The sequence below is a fragment of the Protopterus annectens genome, chromosome 12.part0 (assembly GCF_019279795.1).
Source record: "Protopterus annectens isolate FY-2018-M chromosome 12.part0, PAN1.0, whole genome shotgun sequence".
In the NCBI taxonomy this organism is placed as follows: Eukaryota; Metazoa; Chordata; order Ceratodontiformes; family Protopteridae; genus Protopterus; species Protopterus annectens.
This window is the reverse complement of record NC_056746.1, coordinates 1,185,557,745-1,185,571,686: the sequence shown is the minus strand read 5'-3', so window position 1 is coordinate 1,185,571,686 and position 13,942 is coordinate 1,185,557,745. Positions and strand designations below refer to the sequence as shown.

General features: G+C 37.2%; 1 protein-coding gene across 1 annotated transcript in view; it reads right to left on the bottom strand.

Annotated features, from left to right (window-relative positions):
• PCIF1 (phosphorylated CTD interacting factor 1) overlaps positions 1–13,942 on the bottom strand; it is a 797,200-nt gene that overhangs the window by 755,440 nt on the left and 27,818 nt on the right. The window lies entirely within an intron of this gene.

The window sequence follows — 13,942 nt, the reverse complement described above, 5'->3', positions numbered from 1 at the left end:
AGTCTGAAAAAGGTCCCTAAAGATCAGTGTTCTACAAATTAATTTGTCCTAGTAAGGAAAAACTCTAAAATGCCCAAGTTCAGCAAAATAACCATGAATAGCTTTTTGCTAAGGTGGCATGAAATCTTAAGCACACTGATTTTAACTAGAATTAGAAACAGAATAATAAAACCTATGCTTAAGTGGACAGGTATGGGTCACTCAATCATCCAAAAAAGGATACAAATGAGTGCCTATTATGGCCAAAGCCAAATACAAAAACTTTGAAAAAAATGGAGATTATAGTCAAGACTGAAGGAGAAAAACAAACTGAAAGGCACATTTTCCCATTGCAAATCTGAATCACCTGTGGAAAGGACATATCACAGAGTGCTAGTATGTGTCAGTAAGATCAGAGGTAACATGCAGTACTCCTAAGTAATAAAAGGATTACAATTTGACAGATAACCATCTTGAGCTTTAAGACTTTCAAGTGGTTGCTGTAATTCAAGAGAAACAGAAAAATTCACCAGTTCTTTTTTGATTACCATAAAGAGAAAAGAAAAATAACCTGATCTCTTTAATGATGAAAGGATTTGTGAGCACTTCTGAAAGCTGTCTTGCTGAAAGCAGACCTGCTATCTATAACTTTACTACAGGTGCTTCTGGAATTGGATATGGGACTCCATCTATCCATGCTTATGAGTTATAGCAGTCTTCTGTAGCAACCCAATGAACAGCATCCGCCATCCTTGGAATTTTACTAGTCAAGGGGAGATGGAATTAGATTGCCAGGCAAGTCTTCCACATCAAACACACACACACACACACACACACACACACACACACACACACACACACACACACACACACACACACACAACTACACACAATGTAGAAGTCAAAACTCTACCTACTACATGCCTTTGGAATGTGGGATGAAACAGGAGCACCCAGAGAAAACCCATGCCAACACAGACTCCACATAGAAAGCACCCCAGCCAAGAACCAAAGAACCTCTTGCTGTGAGGCAAAAATGCTACTCAGTGCACCACCCTGTATATGAAATAGGTACTGATAAAAATAAACAAAAGTAATTAAATAAATAAATAAATGTATTTATTTTACATTTGTTGACCAGGATAGTCTGACTGGATATATGTCCATTTTCAGTGGAGGCCTGGGGAGAAAAGCTCCACATACCAAAAAAGAGCCTGTACATACATCACTGAGTAATAAACTCAGGCAGACATGTTTAGAAAAAATATAGACAAAGAATACAGGCAGATATCAATATACACAATGTGCAGACTTACATCTGATTGGCAGAGACATACAGACTTACATCTGATTGGCAGAGACATATCAGAAAATGTGAACATAGAATACAATCAGATTTCGTAATTCAGAATGCTTAGACATTCAAATGCTATGAGGCACAGATACTTGGCAAAACAGCAGGCTGGGTAGCAAGACATGTATTAGTGAAGTTGTTAGGTTTAGAACAAGAGCACAGCCAATGAGATGTGAAGTATTTTTTGAGTTCTCTTTTAAATAGGGGTAGTGAGGTTTCCTTGGTAACAGTAGTAGGGAGTAGATTCTAGAGTTTACCGGTTGAGTTGGCAAATATAGCATCGCCTGCAGAGTTGTTGGATTTTTGGTTCAGTATCAATATGCTGAGCATAATGGCCTGGGGGCACTATGAGGGGTGAGAATATTTTTGAGGGCAGGGGTGTTATGAGGTTGGAGTATTTTATGCACTACTATAAGCTGGTTGAACTGTAGAAGGGTAGGATACTCTAGCCATCCCAGAAATAAATAAGAATTAAAAAAAAACAAAAAAACCACACATCTTGTATTCCATCTTCGGTACCCCTTCCAACCCTTTCCAATTTCTTATGAAATCTGAGATTCTGTCATCCCCCAGGCAATTTTAAAAAGGGTGGAAGAAGTATTTGCAAAGAAGAGAGAAACAGAACTCCCTAATGGGAAAGAAGCATTTTGCTGCAGATTTGTTTTTATCAAAGGAGACTGGTCTGCTCAATCTTTTTGTCAACAAGAAACATCTTTATTAAATTATCATGTATGACATAGACAATCTTACATTTATATAAATGAAAATAAACCATACCGACACAATCTGAGTTGCAAACATTACACATTACAAACCATGCCGACACAACTATACCTGCAAACATTGCACATCACTTATAATATATCCAGTCATTGTCATAGCTCATTCAAATCCGGCCTTCTTTTAAACCTCTTTCCTCCTCTACATGTTTTGATCTCACAATTCCCATTTTTTCCTATGTAACTTGCTCCTACCCTTTTCTATAGATCCCAATTCCAGTTGTTTTTTTCTCTGTTACTATCTTCGCTACTTCTAGTAAAGTTAATTTAGACTCGGATTTCCATTTTCTTATAACTGAATTTTTGTGCAGCCAGCATAATTAGACTCAGTAAGGCTTTACTATGTATGGGTTCCTGTTAGAACTCTGAATGCTTGAAATGTCGAATGTCATATGGTCGACACCATATGATCGATATTTCAAGACTTCGAAGGTTAAACTCAACGGCGCTGTTCGGTGCAGAATGGGAGAATTTCCCTTTTCTGTACTGAAATGCATTCTCGGAGTTGGTATATTTAAGTTGGGGGTGTGGGGGGGTGCAGCCCCCCTGCCTGCACCGTTAAGGTAATTTTTTGTGTTTGTTTTATTATATATTCGAACTTTTAAACTTCGATCATATGTTGTTGAACATACGGGATTCGAAGTTTAGAAAGTTTGAATATATAATATAGACCCTATGTTTATGCAATTCCGATTCTGTAGCATAGTTAAAAAAAAATTGTGTTAGTTACACCAATTTGCTCATTTAGCATCTCCAACAGAGCAGTCTGCAAGGAATCTTTAAAGTCTGCCAACTCATTACACTCCCAGAAAATATGTTCCCAGTTACCTCTTTCTTCCCCATCACACCTCCAACATTTGGTGTCTACCTGAAGGAAAATTCTTTGGGAGTCTACTTGGGGTATGCAAATACCTATATAAATGCTTCCAAGCAAAGATCCTAAATATTCTAGACTTTGTTGCATATTTGGGAGGCATATACATCCCATCATTGTGTCTTTGTGAATTGCTTATCCAATCTCTCTTCCTAATCCCTTCTAACCTCCTTTTTTAATTTCTCCAAGTCTTTTGGATTTCTAATACCATGACGGGAATGGACCCCATTCCTAAGTCAAAGTATGATTTAAAGTTCATGACATTAGTATTGTTTCAACCTTTCATGTCAGCCACAAGTGCTCTTTGCAGCACCTACAATGTGCCCAGTAATGACTCCTTCTGCAATTCGTACGGGGTTACATGTATTGGTAACATATCTATAGATTCCTTTTTATAAGACTGTTGCTCTTACTACTATTGGAACTGTACGAGTATCTTTCTTCCACATTGCTCTCATTTCTGCATGCAAATCCTGATATTTTATGACTTTGTCTCTCTGCATGCAAGATACTGTAGTCACTGGATGTGGCGATTTCAATGATCAATGCTACTTTTGCCTTCTTTTCATGGACCACTATAACCGGTTTTCTAGCATCTATCTTTTGAAATGTTGGTAATGGGTGATCCCGTGTGATGTAGACTTCATCATTTTTATGATGCTTTGTGGCTCATCTTACCAGTGTTTTTCAGCCACTTCAGTACTATAATGTTTGCACAATCCCCAGTGCAACAATTTTGCCACATTATTATGCCTTTCAGTATGCAGTCCCCCTGCCATTAGTATATCACACAACTGTTTACAATTCTGTTTTACAAAACCTACATTTGCCTGTTTCTCCCACATGTTCAATGGACTTTGTAAACCAATGTGTATGTAGTCCACTATCTTGGGCTGCCAATATTAACCTTTCATCTCTTGGGTTGAATTTGCCTCTCCTTAACCATTCCTGCATTTGTTCCTGATCAACATGCGGTTCTTCCAGAAGTTTTCTATACTTGCAACTATATTTACGCATTTTCCACATTTCTTGCCTTCTCATCTGGTCCTTCACTTTATATATTTTCTTTTTTGGCACAATCGGTTGCCGAGTGATTTTTATCTACCTCTGGTTTGATTTCCATTCCCGCTTGATGCCGATATACTTCTGCTAGACTAAGCAGAGAAGTCATCTTAGATGTATTCTCCTCATGTTTCAAAACTTCCACTATGTTTGGGTCTTGTGAGGTCAGCAGATGTGTGCAGTCCCACGATTGCAGATCTATACATGTAAACAATTACAAGAAGGTCCATCCTTTCTTTGGAATGGGGAATATATAATATTGGTATGCACTGATTTTTATAAATCATTTGGTAAGCATGAAGCATCCTTCTTGTTTTCCTGTCTAATCTCTCCAACATGTTTTAGGGCCAGTCAATCACTCCAAGACTAAGCTAGGACAGGAGGAGCAAATTGGTTTATAGCTTGAATTTTGTTCATAGATGTCAATGCTGTTTCCAGGATTAATTTAAGTCTGCTAAAGTATTCCTTACTAAGTTTTATTCGCATTTGTTCATGTTTTATTGCTGATCCTTCATCAACTCCCAAATATTTATACACTCCCTCTTGCTCAAGTTCTTTTATATCACATTCTTGTCCTAAACTGATGTTTTTTTGGTGCTGCAGTTTTCCTGCTTTAAAGGTTGCTTTATACATTTATCAATGACATTCTTATATCATCTGAAAAACTTCTGACAACTTGCCTCTGTGTTTTCAGTTCCTCATCTAATGAGCTATACATTTTTAAATCATTAACAAAGACAAGATGAGAAGGCTTTACACTTTGTTGTTTTCTAGGAGCCAAATTATAGCCACTGCCTAAGCTGTTATGTCGATAGCTTAATGGGTTAAGGGCAAGACAGAATAGCAGCGGTGACAGAGAGTCACCCTGGAATAGCCCCTTTTGAATTTTTATCCCTGGGATAATAATTTGTCCTTTATCATGGCTTAATTGCAAAGTGTTCTGCCACTGTTTCATGTTCACTGTAATGTAGTCAATCAGTGTAGGGTGTACTTTATACATTTTTAAGCACTGTTTTATCCATGAATGTGGGATATTATCAAATGCTTTTTTTGTAGTCAATCCATGCCATAATTAGATTATTCTCCCTTTACAGTTCTCCACTATGATTTAATCTGACAACAAATGATCCTTTGTTCCATATGACTTTCTTTTATTGCCCTTTTGTTCGACTGCCATAATTGAGTTTTCTTCTAAATGACTATAAACTGTGTCGGCATGAATTCTAGTACATATTTTATACGTTGTTGGGAGGCAAGTTATTGGTCTATAACTTTTACGGTACCTTGCAGGTTCACTCTTAAGTAGAAGCATTATTTTTACTGTTGTTATCCAGGTTGGTGTCTGTTCGGGATGCGCATATAAATAGTTCTTACACATGACTTTGTTTCAATCTCTCTGGCTGTTACTTCATCCCATTTCACATTCTGTACCTTTAAACTTCATATTCGTTCTTTTACTTCTTCTATCCATTTAACATCTAGGTTATGTTCCACAGGATCTTCATAAATACTTCTCCAAAATATATCTATTTCTTCTTTTTTTGGTGGTCTTTCAATTCCTTTTACCTTGTTTCCCAGTTCTCTATAAAACGTTTTTGTGTCTTCAATAAATTGCTTATTTTGTACTTTTCCTTTATATTTATCTGCATGTCTTCTAAGTTTTTTCGCCTGTGCTGACATTTTTAGTTTGTTACTTGCGATAGTGCATGATAGACCCTGATCTGCTCTAATACTGTGTATTGCTTTTATCACGTCTTTCTAAGTATTTTTGTTGATCTGTTCCCTCTTCTATACTCTTCTGACAATGACAATTCTTGTCCTAATTACTTATAGCTTTTTCAATTCAATACTTCCATCATGGTATTCAATTTCTCCCCATCCTTTCCCTCACTACCCTGTGTTCTTGTGGTAGAACTTTATCAGTTATTAAATTAGCTGCACAGTAATATATCCGGTTTACTTCTGTCATATCGCATGATCTCCTCTGATTGATTCTTATAATTACCATGCAATATTTTATATGCTCTACTAATTATTCCTTTTTTAATGGCAACTTCTGTTCTGGATTCTACTAAAAACTTTACTAGTGCTGGTCTTTTGTTTAGGATCCCCCTAATTCTCTTTGCCTATATGATGACAGCAATCCTTGACAGGGAAAGCAAACTCTAACTAGCAGTCCAAATAAGCTCTTTGCATCTTCACATTCTACTACCTTTCCCTCTCTAGCTATTTGCTCCCAATACCTTGGTTCCTTTGCCAGTTCTGAAATAAACTTCAGTCCCCTCTTGCCTACTGTCTGTAACCCTAACTGCAGTCATCTCTATCAGCAGAATCTTTTTCTCCATTCCCGTGTTGGCTTAGTTCTTAGAATAATTTCTGCTATTTTATGAATATAATATTCTGTATGATTATTATTCTCCTTAAAGGTCTACAACCAAAATCCCAGTCTCTCCTTGTTTCTTGAATCCCACCCCCATTTCATCATCATCTCTTTCCATTCTGCTATGTATATGAGCCTTAACTGTGCTGTTCTGAAATACTCCTTCAAATCAGGTAATCTAACCCACCCTGTTCTACTGGAAAAATATGCTTATCCCACTTGACTCTTGCCATCTTACCCTCCCAGATAAAATCCTTCAGTTCTTTACTGCTACCCACAACTTCTCCTATGGTTGATAAAAAATATGCCTGACCTGTATATATAAGACTAAAGGGTCTAAAAACATTTTAACTACTTGTATCTTACTATCGCTATCCATATAAAAAAGCTTCCATTTTCTCAGTTTTTGCATTAGCTTTTGTTTAGTCTCTTCTCACATATCCTTAGCTGCCACAACAGAATCATTTTTAATCCAAACTCCTAAACATTTCATGTCCCGTAAGTATGAATATTGCTGAACCAGTTCATATGTGGGTACATAATTTACTGCTATTGCCTGTGTTTTAGCTGCATTAATTTTGTATCCTGAAAGGGTATGAACAGTCTCAATATGTTCCACAGCACTGTAATATCCATTTCTGTTTTTGTCAGTTATAAAATAATGTCATCTGCAAATACAGCCAGCTTTTCTTGACTACCATACCAATTATATCCCTGAACTTCTGAGTCCCTTATTTTCTTTGCCAATTATATCCCTGAATTTCTGAGTCTTTTATTTTCTTTGCCAATGGTTTTAAATATAATGGAAATAACAAAGGAGAGAGAGAGAGAGAGAGAGAGAGAGAGAGAGGACACCCCTGCCTGGTTCCTCTGCTCAAGCAGAGATTATCAGAGAGGACCCCACTCACTTTAATTTTCACCTCTGATCCCCCATATATCCTCCTAATCAACCTTATGATGGTATATTGTAAATGTTCAAGCATAATGTAAGGTCCCTCATAAATTACCCTAAAGGCAGTACAGAAATTGCATCTGTAGCCCCCCAAAGTCTTGGTGGTGTGTAATATTGGAACTTGATTGAGTATCATAATGCTGCAATAACTGTTTTATACTACAATTCTTCCTGTACACAAAAAAAAGGTTCTGGTCCAACCACACTAGCTAACTCACTACTGCCCTCTAAAATTTTCCAATTGTTGGAAATGGTGTTCCTAATATGGAAACTATCCGCAAACATATCAATAGTACAGTGGACTACTGAATGTGACTTGCCAGCTTCCACCTGAACCTCTCGTTTCTTTAAAAAGCCTTTTATTAAAATGGGTCAAAATTATGCTATTCTTTTAGTACTGATCTCTTTAGCAGTCTTTTCTAAAAGACTCAACTTATAACCTCTTTCACAAAATAAGGATGTAATAAACAGCATTTATTCTTGAAACTCATCATCTAAACTGGTCAACCTTGAGCCCCTCATGAATTAACCTTCACCACAGTGTTTTTTTCTTTACATTTGTCTATTTGTGTACCACTATGTCAAGAATTTTGTTCCAGGCTGGGGTTTCTTTACTTTATAATCATGGTTTAGTATTGAAATGGGCCTGTATGAAGTTGGATCTGATGGATCTTTACCATCATTAGGTATTACAGCTACCACTGCTTTCTTCCAGGATGTTGGTACTTCTCCTCCTCTTAAAATACTGCTAAACAAAATCTTCCAGATCTTTATCAGTTTTCCCTCTTAGCTTCCAAACTTCCACAGGAATACCATCTATTCCTGGGGACTTTCCTGTAGATTGGTTATACATCACCATTTTTTATCTCATTTCCTCCTATCATGTCAGTAATTGAGCCTCCTCTACCTCTAACCTTGGCATATTTAATTCTTCCATAAACATTTCCATTTGTACCTTTTCTTGAATTTCCATATTTCTCTGCTTTATACAGATTTTTGTAAAATTTCTAAAATATTTCTAATACTTCTACGGGATCCCTTGTTATCCTCCTTGTTACAGGCTCCTAAGCTGGATGACAGCCCCTTCTATTTTCTGTTGCGGGAGTCATTATGCTAAAATTTTGTGCCCTAGAGCCATTATCAAATAACAGTTGCTTAACAGCAATCTTTCTAAAGTTATACATATTATCGATGTAATTTTTTATTTTCTGTTTAGCATTCTCCATTTGCTCCTCTTCTTGTTCTGTGAGATTGTCCCTATTTTACAAAACTTTCAGTCTCTCTACATAATTCTTGTTACTTCTTAACCACTTATTTTTATTTATTAACATTTGTTAACCGGGTTGGTCCAGCTGGGGTTGTGGGCCGTTTTCAGTGGAGACCCGAGGAGAAAAGCTCCAGTTACAGACAATTTATACTAAAAAAAAAATTTATATTCAAAGACAATAAAGGATCTTGTTTAGTTGAGTGGGTTTAGTAGGTAGCCACCTAGTAGGTAACTAGGTGAATGGGGAGAGATTATTATACATAATAAACAGGGGTAGAGGGGGATTAGGTTGAGTGAAGGCAGGGGCAGCTCTTGGTATTAAGTAGATGAAGTTTAAGTTCTTTGTTAAAGGGTGATGGGTGGGTAATGGAACATATGTCTAAGGGAAGCTTGTTCCAAGCTTGGGCTACAAAGCATTTATAAAGAAGTTTGTCCACATTTTTCTTGGGTTGGTAGATATTCAGTTGTTGTTGGTTTGAGGTGTGGAGTGTCCTGGGTGGGTTATAGGTGCAGACCAGGGATGAGAGAGCTGGACAGGAAGATGGTTTGTATAGAATACAGTGAATTATCTGAAATTAAGATAGGAGTTGTTGGGGAAGTTCGAGCCATTGGAGAGAGTTTAGGGCAAGGCAGTGGTGTGAGTTGTATGGTGAGTTCATAATGAATCTAGCTATTTTATGGTATGCTTGCTGAAGTTTGTTCAAGGTTGTAGCCTGAATGCTAGTTAGAACTGGGGCAGCATATAAAAGTGAGGGGAGGAGGAGTGCCTGTGCCAGAGAGATTCTTGCATTAGAAGTTAGAAATTTTTTGTTGTGATATAGTAAACCTAGTTTCTGGTGTCTTTTATTATACACTGGAGTATGTGCAGGTTGAATTTGAGTTTATCAATGATGACACCTAGTAGCTTTGTGTGTGGTTCAGGGGTTATGATTGTGTTGTTGGAGGATGTAATAGCAAAGGTGGATTTATGATGAAAAACAGAGCGGGGGAGAAAGAGTAATTTGGTCTTTTTAGGGTTTAGGATGAGAAGATTGCCAGACAACCACTTTTCAGTGGATAGAAAAGTGTGTTGGGTTAGGGTATGGAGTTCAGAGATATTGCTGGAGACGAGAGTGGAGTCGCCTGCGTATTGGATGAGGAAGGATTGTTTACAAGATGTATAAAGTTCATTAGTGAAGATGTTAAACAGCAGGGGACCCAAGATGGAGCCTTGTGGTACTCCGGTTGGGAATGGAATAAAGGGAGAGTAAGATGAGAACCATCTGACAGACTGCTGCCTAGAAGAGAGGTAGGTAGAGAACCAGGCAAGGGAGGTAGCAGATAGGTTGAAGTTAGCAAGTTTAGATAGTGGGAGACCGTGTCAAAAGCTTTGGAAAGGTCAAGGAAGAGACAGTATATGAGCGGATTGTTATCTTGGGCCTCAGTGATAGTATGAGTGAAAGATAAGAGGGCAGTAGTTGTGCTATGGTTAGGCCGGAAACCATGCTGAGTGGAAGTGAGAAGATTATGCTGGAGGATGTAATTGAGAAGCTGTGAGCGAATGCATTTTTCGATTATCTTAGAGAGGGGCGATAGGAGGGCTATGGGACTGTAATTGGATGGGTCAGTTGAGTTTTCGCCTTTATGCAGGGGGATAGTGAAGAAGGATTTCCATGGGATAGGAACTGTAGCTTCTTGAATTGATCTATTAATAAGAATAGGTACAGGATAGGCTATAGATTCTGCAGCAAGTTTGAGGAAGGTAGGAGGGAGATTATCAGTGGAGGGAGAGCAGGGTTTAAGCTTCAGAAGTGATTTAATGGAGGAGGTAGGAATAGGTAGAAAGGAGAAAAGATTTGTAATGAGTGGATTGGGAGAGTAATTGTGTTAAGAGTTGGATGGTGTGAGTTTTTCAATTGTGTCGATAAACTGTTCATTGAGGAGAGTAGCGGTTTCCTGTGAAGATTTATTTGGGTAAGGGGAGGGGGTGGAAGGGCGACCTGGAGAAAGAATTTTGTTAGAGTAGACCAGAACTTACCAGGGTTGGATTTGTTATTGAGTTGAGCAGAATTATAGTAGTGCTTTTGGCTTAATTTGTTTCTTAACAAGATTCCATAGTTCTCTGTAATTCTGTAGCAGAAATTATTTTGTTTCAACCCAGACCTTCCAAGCACTATATCTTTTTGCATAAGGGATCTAGTATCATTAGAGAGCCAGGGAGCATAATTTGATTTAATTCTAATTTTCCTGGAGGGGGCAAGGGAGTTGAGGGTATTCAGGAAGATGCTATTAAATTTACTGACTGCATCATCAAGAGGGATTTGCTTAAGGATGGAACAGTCAAGCCTAGATAGTATGGAATTGAATAGGGGGGTATTAAAGTTAGAAAGTTTATGACAGTCTCTGTAAAGGTGGGGTGTGGGTGGTTGGGAGGAGTGTCTTATACTAGAGACGGGGAGATGATCACTTAAGGAGTCTGGTAAGGCAGTGGGGCTATGGTAATTGTAGGGGGGGTTGTAGAGGGGTATCCCGCTAAATAGACATCCTGAAAGCCTTTCTTTATCAAATGTATATATTCAATTCTTTCCAATGGTGTCTCTTGTAGCATAGCTATTTGCACTCTACATTTTTAATATAGTTCAGATTTTTTTGTATTTACCTGTGAGACCATTAACATTTAAAGACATTACAGAAAGCATCATATTCTTGAGAAATTATTATTATGTAGAACAGCTTTTTTGTTAAATGGCTAGTTCCAGCTTTTGTGTTACATGCATGTACTCTTTGGCAGGTTAATCTTTTATACAGCTGTTTCTTGTCATCTCCCTTTAGGCCTATACCACATATTACAGAACTTTTTGTTTCATTGAAAACCCTCAAACAAAAATACACACACACACCCAATACCAACCAAAACGTATTAACTTAATAACAAACAAAACTATGTACATCTTCAAATACTGAAGAACTACCCTCCTGAGAGGCACAAATGTTCCAAACTGACAGCCACACACACAGACTTAAGCTAACCTAAAAGAAAGGTTATCCATGCTAAAATGAATGGTACAGCCTGTGGTTCTATTAAGTGCTGTTTGGTTTTGTCTTATCGTTATAGTTCTTTCAGCTAGAAAAACATTTGAATGCTTTCAGAAAACATTTTCTCCAAGCCATCTTTCTTTATCAGATTGTCTGCTAGAGACATGAGAACCAGACACAAAACTGTTTACTAGAAAAAAAGCCTTATATTATTCAATATTATTTTTCATTTACTCGCTTTCTCTTAAAACTTGTTACTACAGTAAGTTAATGGCCATAACCCAGTCATTCCCCTATGCAGGAATGAGAAAAAGTATACTAGTTTTTGTCATGCTCTTTTAACCAGATCTTTTTTCTTACAATGCAGTGCCTAAATTTCTTAAAACTGAACAAGGAGAAAGAAAGAAGGGAGAAAAAAAAAAAAAAAAAAAAAACAGGAGCACTTATTTACATTAGCATCCTTGTTAAACTTAAACATAACTGAAAAAATTACTTTGTAACATGCAAAGAAAATCATGCACCATTTAAGTAGTACTATTAAGAAAAAAATATTTTATTTACAGTTAACTCTCCTGAGTATTGTTCCGAACATTAATGACATGAAGTAGGGCATATGCTTTACAGTCCCATACAAGTTTTAACAAAGTCCAAGAAAGTTCAATATTTCCAGATTTTCTTGTTCTATTCCTGTTCATGTCTGTCTCCCAAAGCCTGCCTCTGCTTCATTTTCAAAGTACTCTCGATTATAGTCAACTCTTGTGCTTTTTTACTCTCTCAAGCATTTTCTGTTTAAACACTGGCAAAGGTTTCACTGGCACAGTCTCTCTGTGGTCTTTATTACCGGAAGAACAAAAAGCAGAATATCCTTCTGTTTCACATCTATTTTTTTGCTGGACAAACTTTTGTATTTCTCCCTTAGCGTGTACTTCATAAAAAAAATGATTTTGTTCCTCCAGGGAAAATATTTTGAAGATAGCTGGGTATAGCAGTTTAAATCTCATGCCTGCTTCTCAACATTCCATGAATAATGGAATAAATTTACTCCTCTTCTGCCTGGTGTACGAGTAGTCAGTCATTCTCCACAAACACTCTGCTGTATCCCACTTTTAGTACCCTGTCCTTCTTCCACAGTTTTGTCAGAATCAACTCCTTCTGCTGGTAAGATTGCATATTTACTATTAAAGGTCTAGGTTGTTTTCTCATAGCCAGGTTTGGAGTTCCTGTTATGGAATACCAGCCCAGTTGCTTATTTGTGCTTTCATAAAATTAATACAGTCTGTTTCTTCCAGCTTCTCGGGAATAGCAGAAAATTTCAGGTTTTCCTTGCATGTTCTGTCTTCTAATTCTATTATTTTTTTAAACATTTCTTCTTGTGCAGTCTCACATTCAGCCAGCCTTTTCTTCATTTCGACTTCTGAATTTTGTAGTCTTATCACCTTATCTGAATATCTGTTTAAAGCTTCTTCCATTTTTTCCAGCATTTTGTTGTTTGAGTTGATACACTCCATGTGTGTTTCATTTATTTTAGTCAGGTCTGTGTAGTTGCCTTATACTTTCCTCTAGATTATTGGAAGTCATGTCTCGAGCTAGCATAGCTTTTTGCTTTTTCAGCTACAGCACTTTTCCTAGTCAATGTTTTTATGTCACCTTTTCTAGCTGATTTTCCTTCAGGTCCTCTGTAGTTTTTTTTTTTCCCTGGCATCCAGGCAGCACAATTACTAGCCATTTACTGAAATTTACCCAGAAATCTAAATCCACTAGATTTCTCTGCTAAGTTTATGTTTTCACACTGGAAAAGCATTAAGCTGTTACTCAATGTGCAGCCATCTTGGAAGTTGTGGTTTATTCAATCTTTGTCTGAAGTCATCACCCATAACTTGGGAATTCTCTTACTCCTTTACATGGAGTCCATACTATAATGGCTGTCCTCAAAAACTATATATTACACTAAAAAAAACTTCTGCTTAATTTTTTTTGCCTTGCACTGGATCTGAGCCAGACGTGACATGCATCACACAAGAAACACTTTTGTCAGCTTAAAGTTATGTTTCTACAAATCCCAAATATTACTTTTCAGACTAATGAAATTTTAAGTTAAATGAACACCTTCAATAATATTTGGATAACACTGTCCATTTAGCAAAGCATGCCTTCTAAACATGACTAAGGCAATCACAAACCAAACTTAAAGGTGCATCAAAAGCACACTTCTAAATCAAGTGTGCCACATCTGCTACCTGTATTCAATTAAGCTTCAAATACTTTGTTAACATCACTTTG